We start from the raw sequence: 5,416 nt of genomic DNA on the forward strand, positions 1-5,416 counted from the left end.
AATAGAGAACATAAATCATAGTCATCTTATAATTAAAAACTCAAAATTTAACATTTAATTTAAATCAAAACTCAAAAATAAAAAAATTAAAAGGTCTTGCATCCAAAGCAAACATTTAAAATAAGTCTCACATCAAAATCAAATATTTAAAGTAAATAGTAAATGCATATGAAAGACACAATCATCTTCATATATCACTCTTCCTCGTACTCATCTCCAATTTCATCTTCATCTCCACCTTCATCTCCTCCATGGGATGTCATCACATCGAACTCATGCTCTTGACAATAAAAAAAAAACAATTAATCGATTGAAAATAATTTTAAACTATTTAAATTTCATGAAATAAAGTGCATATAAATTAAAAAACAAACCTTGTGTGCTTGACTCTCTAACGCCATCCTTTGAATATTCTTCTTGCACCATATTTTCAAGTTCATCATAGTCAAGTTCTCCTTCTTCCTCATTTTCCACAATCCAAAATTCCGTTTTTTCAATTGACTCGTAATCAACTGGATCGTATGATCTCTTGGAGACAACCAACCTAAATAATTATAAATAGTTGTAACATTAACATGAACAAAAAGAATTAATATAAGATAATTATTTGTTAAAAACTACAAAATTAACTTTAAAGACTTAAAGTAACTCACCTATTTTTCAATCGCAAATTATAATGATCGTAAACAAGATCGTTCAGTCTGTTATGCTCCAATATATTTCTTTTCTTGGTATGGATGCGTTCAAATACGTTCGAATTGCGCTCACATCCAGAAGAAGAAGCAGTTTGACTAAGAATTTTTATAGCCAATTTTTGCAAGTTTGGCGCGTCGAAACCGAACAATCTCCACCATTCATCTATTTTAAAAAAAATTATGAAAAACATAATCATTAATTAATAATTACTAATTAGTACAAAATGCATTTTGTAATTTATACATACTTCAAATATATAGTATATAAAATTGTAAAACAGGTAACAGCAGAAATAAAATAAATATTAAATAACAGTAATATGAATCGATCTTTACTTGATCGGTCGATTTTACTTCAAGTTAATGTTGTCGGACGAGCAAAACATCTCTTGCGATCACGGAAAATTCTTAACTCATCCAAAATCGCTATGTTATTGACGTCCTCCATTTTATCTATCACATTCAAAACTCCACCCATAATCTCAGGCTCAGTACAAAAAGCAGATTTGTCATACTGAAAAGCAGGATTTAGATAATACGCTGTTGCATGAAGATCTTTACGCAGCATACGATCCCATCTACTGTCAATAATATCAACATGGGCTTATACAACTTTTTCTTGTTTTTAAATATATTCATAATCCCCCTTCGTGCTCTAAACATGCCCTCATAAATATAACCCATAGATGTTTTTTCATCAGTATCACTAAGACGCAAAAGTCGTATCAATGGCGTCATAACCCTCACAATCACCAAGCAGTTATTCCAAAAAATCTCATCCAACACAATTTGTTTTACTTCTCTACCTTTTTGCATCTTTAAATATTGCTTATAGTCAGGACTAACAACCAATGCTTGCAAATCATCATTATGCGCATACAAACTTTGTAATGCAATAAAGGTAGTTGCAAATCGAGTTGTACCAGGACGGATAATTTCTCGCCACCTCTTTCGATTTCTTAACCAGTTCAAGGCGAACTTATGATTATACACAAAAACAGTAACTTTTGATGCAAGAACGGCTAAAGATTGAACTGTGGGCATATCTCCAACATCTTTAAATATCAAATTAACACAATGAGCTGCACAAGGTGACCAAAAAATGAATTGATATTTCTCCATGAGTCTAGAACCCGCAGCTTTATAATTGGCCCCATTATCCGTTACCATATGAACAACATTACGAGGACCAACCCACTCCACAATATCATCACACAAATTACACAATGTATCAGCATTTGTGCAAATATCAGAAGCATCAACATATTTGATAAATGAAATCCCCTTTGGACAGTAAACCAAAAAATTAATCAAAAACCTTTGCCTAATGTCAGTCCAATCATCCCCCATTATGGTACAACCAGTGTCAGCCCAAGTATCTCTAATAGAGTCAATCATCAACGTAACATGTGTCTTAGCATCATTCAATAAATTGACACGCAAAGCATGATAAGAAGGATGTGTATATCCATGACCCATACTAGCTATTTTATTGATCGCACCTTGAAAGTAAGGTGAAGTGCAAGCATTAAATGGAATACAAGCATCATAAAACCACAATGCAATGGCCAAGTCAGTATCTTTCCATTTGTCTTTACTTTGCATGCATGCTTTAATACTAGATTGGGAAGAAAGACTTACACATTTTTTACAAAATGAGTCAATAGCATATGAAGCTTTCCTTTTTCCATTTGAAACCTCTGTTTGAGAAGGAATTTCCAGAATTTCATCTTCTTCGTAAGCATCTAAATCTTCAGCCATCGCTTTCTTGGCCTTAATTTTTTGCGCATGAGCATCCATCAAATCTTTGATTTCAAGCTCAACCTCTAAACTAACTTTTTGGCATGCACTCACAGTTTCTTTAACCCCAGAAAGGTGTTGCTTCATCCTATTAATGCCTCCACTTGCAAATATATTTTTTTACAAAATCCACAAATCCATATCTTCTTCCCTTTCGCATTTGTACCCTCAGTATAATAGTGAAAAGAATATAAATTCTATGTAATTAGATCTATTTTCCAATAAACGAATTTATAAATTTATAATCTGAAAAAAAAGTTTACCAGAGCGACGACAATTCCAGAACAACGATGCGGGTTATGGTTGATTTGGAGAACGGCAGCACTTGGAGAAGAAGAGAAGAAATTCTCTGTTTTTTTTAAAGAAAAAGGGGCTGGTAGAGCCTGGTACTTTTTCTAATAAAAAATACGTTCTGTAACTTATGTTGTCTTATTAGGGTAAAAACTAAAAATAGAGATTTGAATTATCAATTATTGTGAATCAGCCCACGTTCCAACTTCCTTTTCTTTTCTTTTTTTTTTCTTCTCGGCATTAAAACGACGCCATTTTGGATTTTTTTTTGAATTAATTAAAAAAGTGCATGTGCAGCCAAAAAACCGGTTTTGAGCCGGTTTCCGGTCCGACCGGTCAAAAAACCGGTTTTTGACATTTTGACCGGGTTTTTGTAATTTTCGATTTTATTGGTCTAACCGGACCGGACAAGGCACCGGTTCGCGGTTGAACCGGTCGAACCGGCCGGTCCGGTCCGGGTTTCAAAACATTGTAATAATCCATGCTATATAATCTCCCACAACAATGTGATTTTCAACACTCAATCCAACTACTTTATATTATCATATCCAATTATGTTTCCGTTTTAATATTTATATATAATTTGAAGCACTTGATCCAACTACTTCATATGATGATCTACTTCATATTATCATATGTATTTGTCTTTCAGTGTTAATAATTATATGTAATTTTCAGCACTCGATCCTCCACCTTCTTTTGTTCCTAATTTTTTTCCTCAACACGCACTCGATCCAAATACATATCATTAATATTCCTCACGTTTCTTTTAATTTTTAATGTTTTTTTTATTGAAATGGGATTTATAGTTGTAGGATCCGATATTTTATAAAATTAGATCCTCTATCAAGCTTAATTTAAATAAAATATTAAAACATCAAGTAAAACTTTTTTTAGTACGCATTTTTCAACTTTTGGCACTACGTATGTTTCATCGCTATAAATTTTTATTAGTTAACTACATATCCCCTAAATTTATGCAATTCGTTTTTATATATGAAATTAATTACTAAAATTTTAGATATCTTTATGCCCTAATTTGAATTACTCCTCATAATCTTCATTCAAATTCCCCCCATCAAACTAAATCAATAATGTTTTCAACTATACTTTTTTATAGTTTCTTAGATTATTCCAAAATCTAAAGGGGTAGAAAATTCTATCATTGGTAATAATTGGTAATAATTGGTAGATGGTTTATTATTGTTTTTGTAATGATTTTTTGTTTAATAATTTCTATATAATTACTTTTTATTTACCCTTCATTTTCGGTCATAATTATATTAGTATTATTATTTGAGTTGCATCAGTATTAGTTGTAGCATTACCATTAGCAGCAGTAGAATTAGAATTATAATTAGCATTAGTATATTAACATTAGAATTAGTATATTAGGATTAACATTAGCATTAGTATATTAGGATTAGCATTAGTATTGACATTAGCATTAGCATATAAATATTAGTTTAGTATTAGTATTAATACTAATATTTGTATTAGCATTAGGATTAAGATTATGATTAGCATTAGCATTACCGTTAGCATATTACAATTAATATTAGTATGAATATCAATATGCATATTAGTATGAATATTAACATTATGATTATGGTGCATATTAGTATTAGGATTATGATTGGAATTATTACTGAAAATTAGCATTAACATTAGCATTAGCATTAGCATATTAGAAATAGTATTAAAATTAGTGTTAGCATTAGCATATTTGCATTTCTATAATGATTAGAATTATGATTCTTATTATTATTAGAATTAGGATTATAATTAGAATTAATATTAGAATTAAGATTTGCATTACCATTAGGATTTAGATTAGGATTATGATTATGGTTATGATTAACATTATGATTGAAATTAGTATTAGGATTACAATTAGGGTTAGTATTAGTATTATTGTTAGGATTATGATTAATGTTAGTACTATGATTAGGATTATCATTAGAATTACTAATAGTTATAGTATTATTATAAGATTGGTCTTAATATTAATTAGTATATTACTATTAGTATTAGTATTGGTAATGGTAATGACAATTGTAAAGGTAATGGTAATGGTAATGATTGATATTGGTATCAATATTGATATTGGTCCTATAATATTGATATTGATCCTATAGTAATGTTAGTATTGGTAATGGCAATGGTAATGATAATGGTTATGGTAATGCTAATGATATTAGTATATATTGGTGATGGTAATCGCAATGCTAACAGTAATGATAACGATAATGGTAATGGTAATGGTAATGGTCATGGTCATGGTAATGGTAATGATAATGGTAATGATAATGGTATTGATAATGGTATTGATAATGGTATTGGTATTGGTATTGGTATTGGTATTGGTATTGGTATTGGTATTGGTATTGGTATTGGTATTGGTATTGGTATTGGTATTGGTATTGGTATTGGTATTGTATTGATATTGGTATTAGTATTGGTAATGTTATTGGAATTGGTAATTGTATTGATATTGGTTTGGTATATATTGGTGTTGATAATTGTACTGATATTGGTATTGATTTTGATATTGGTATTGGTACGTATTGGTATTGATATATTAGTATTGATATTAGTATATTAGTATTAGTATTAGTATTAGTATTAGT

The 5,416-nt window shown here is 30.0% G+C and overlaps 1 pseudogene; it reads right to left on the reverse strand.

Annotated features, from left to right (window-relative positions):
• Positions 1-303: 303 nt before the first annotated feature.
• Positions 304-2,051, reverse strand: LOC105964816 (uncharacterized; annotated as a pseudogene).
• Positions 2,052-5,416: the final 3,365 nt, after the last annotated feature.

The sequence above is a fragment of the Erythranthe guttata genome, chromosome 3, assembly GCF_056151865.1.
Source record: "Erythranthe guttata isolate IM_541 chromosome 3, IM_541, whole genome shotgun sequence".
Lineage (NCBI taxonomy): Eukaryota > Viridiplantae > Streptophyta > Magnoliopsida > Lamiales > Phrymaceae > Erythranthe > Erythranthe guttata.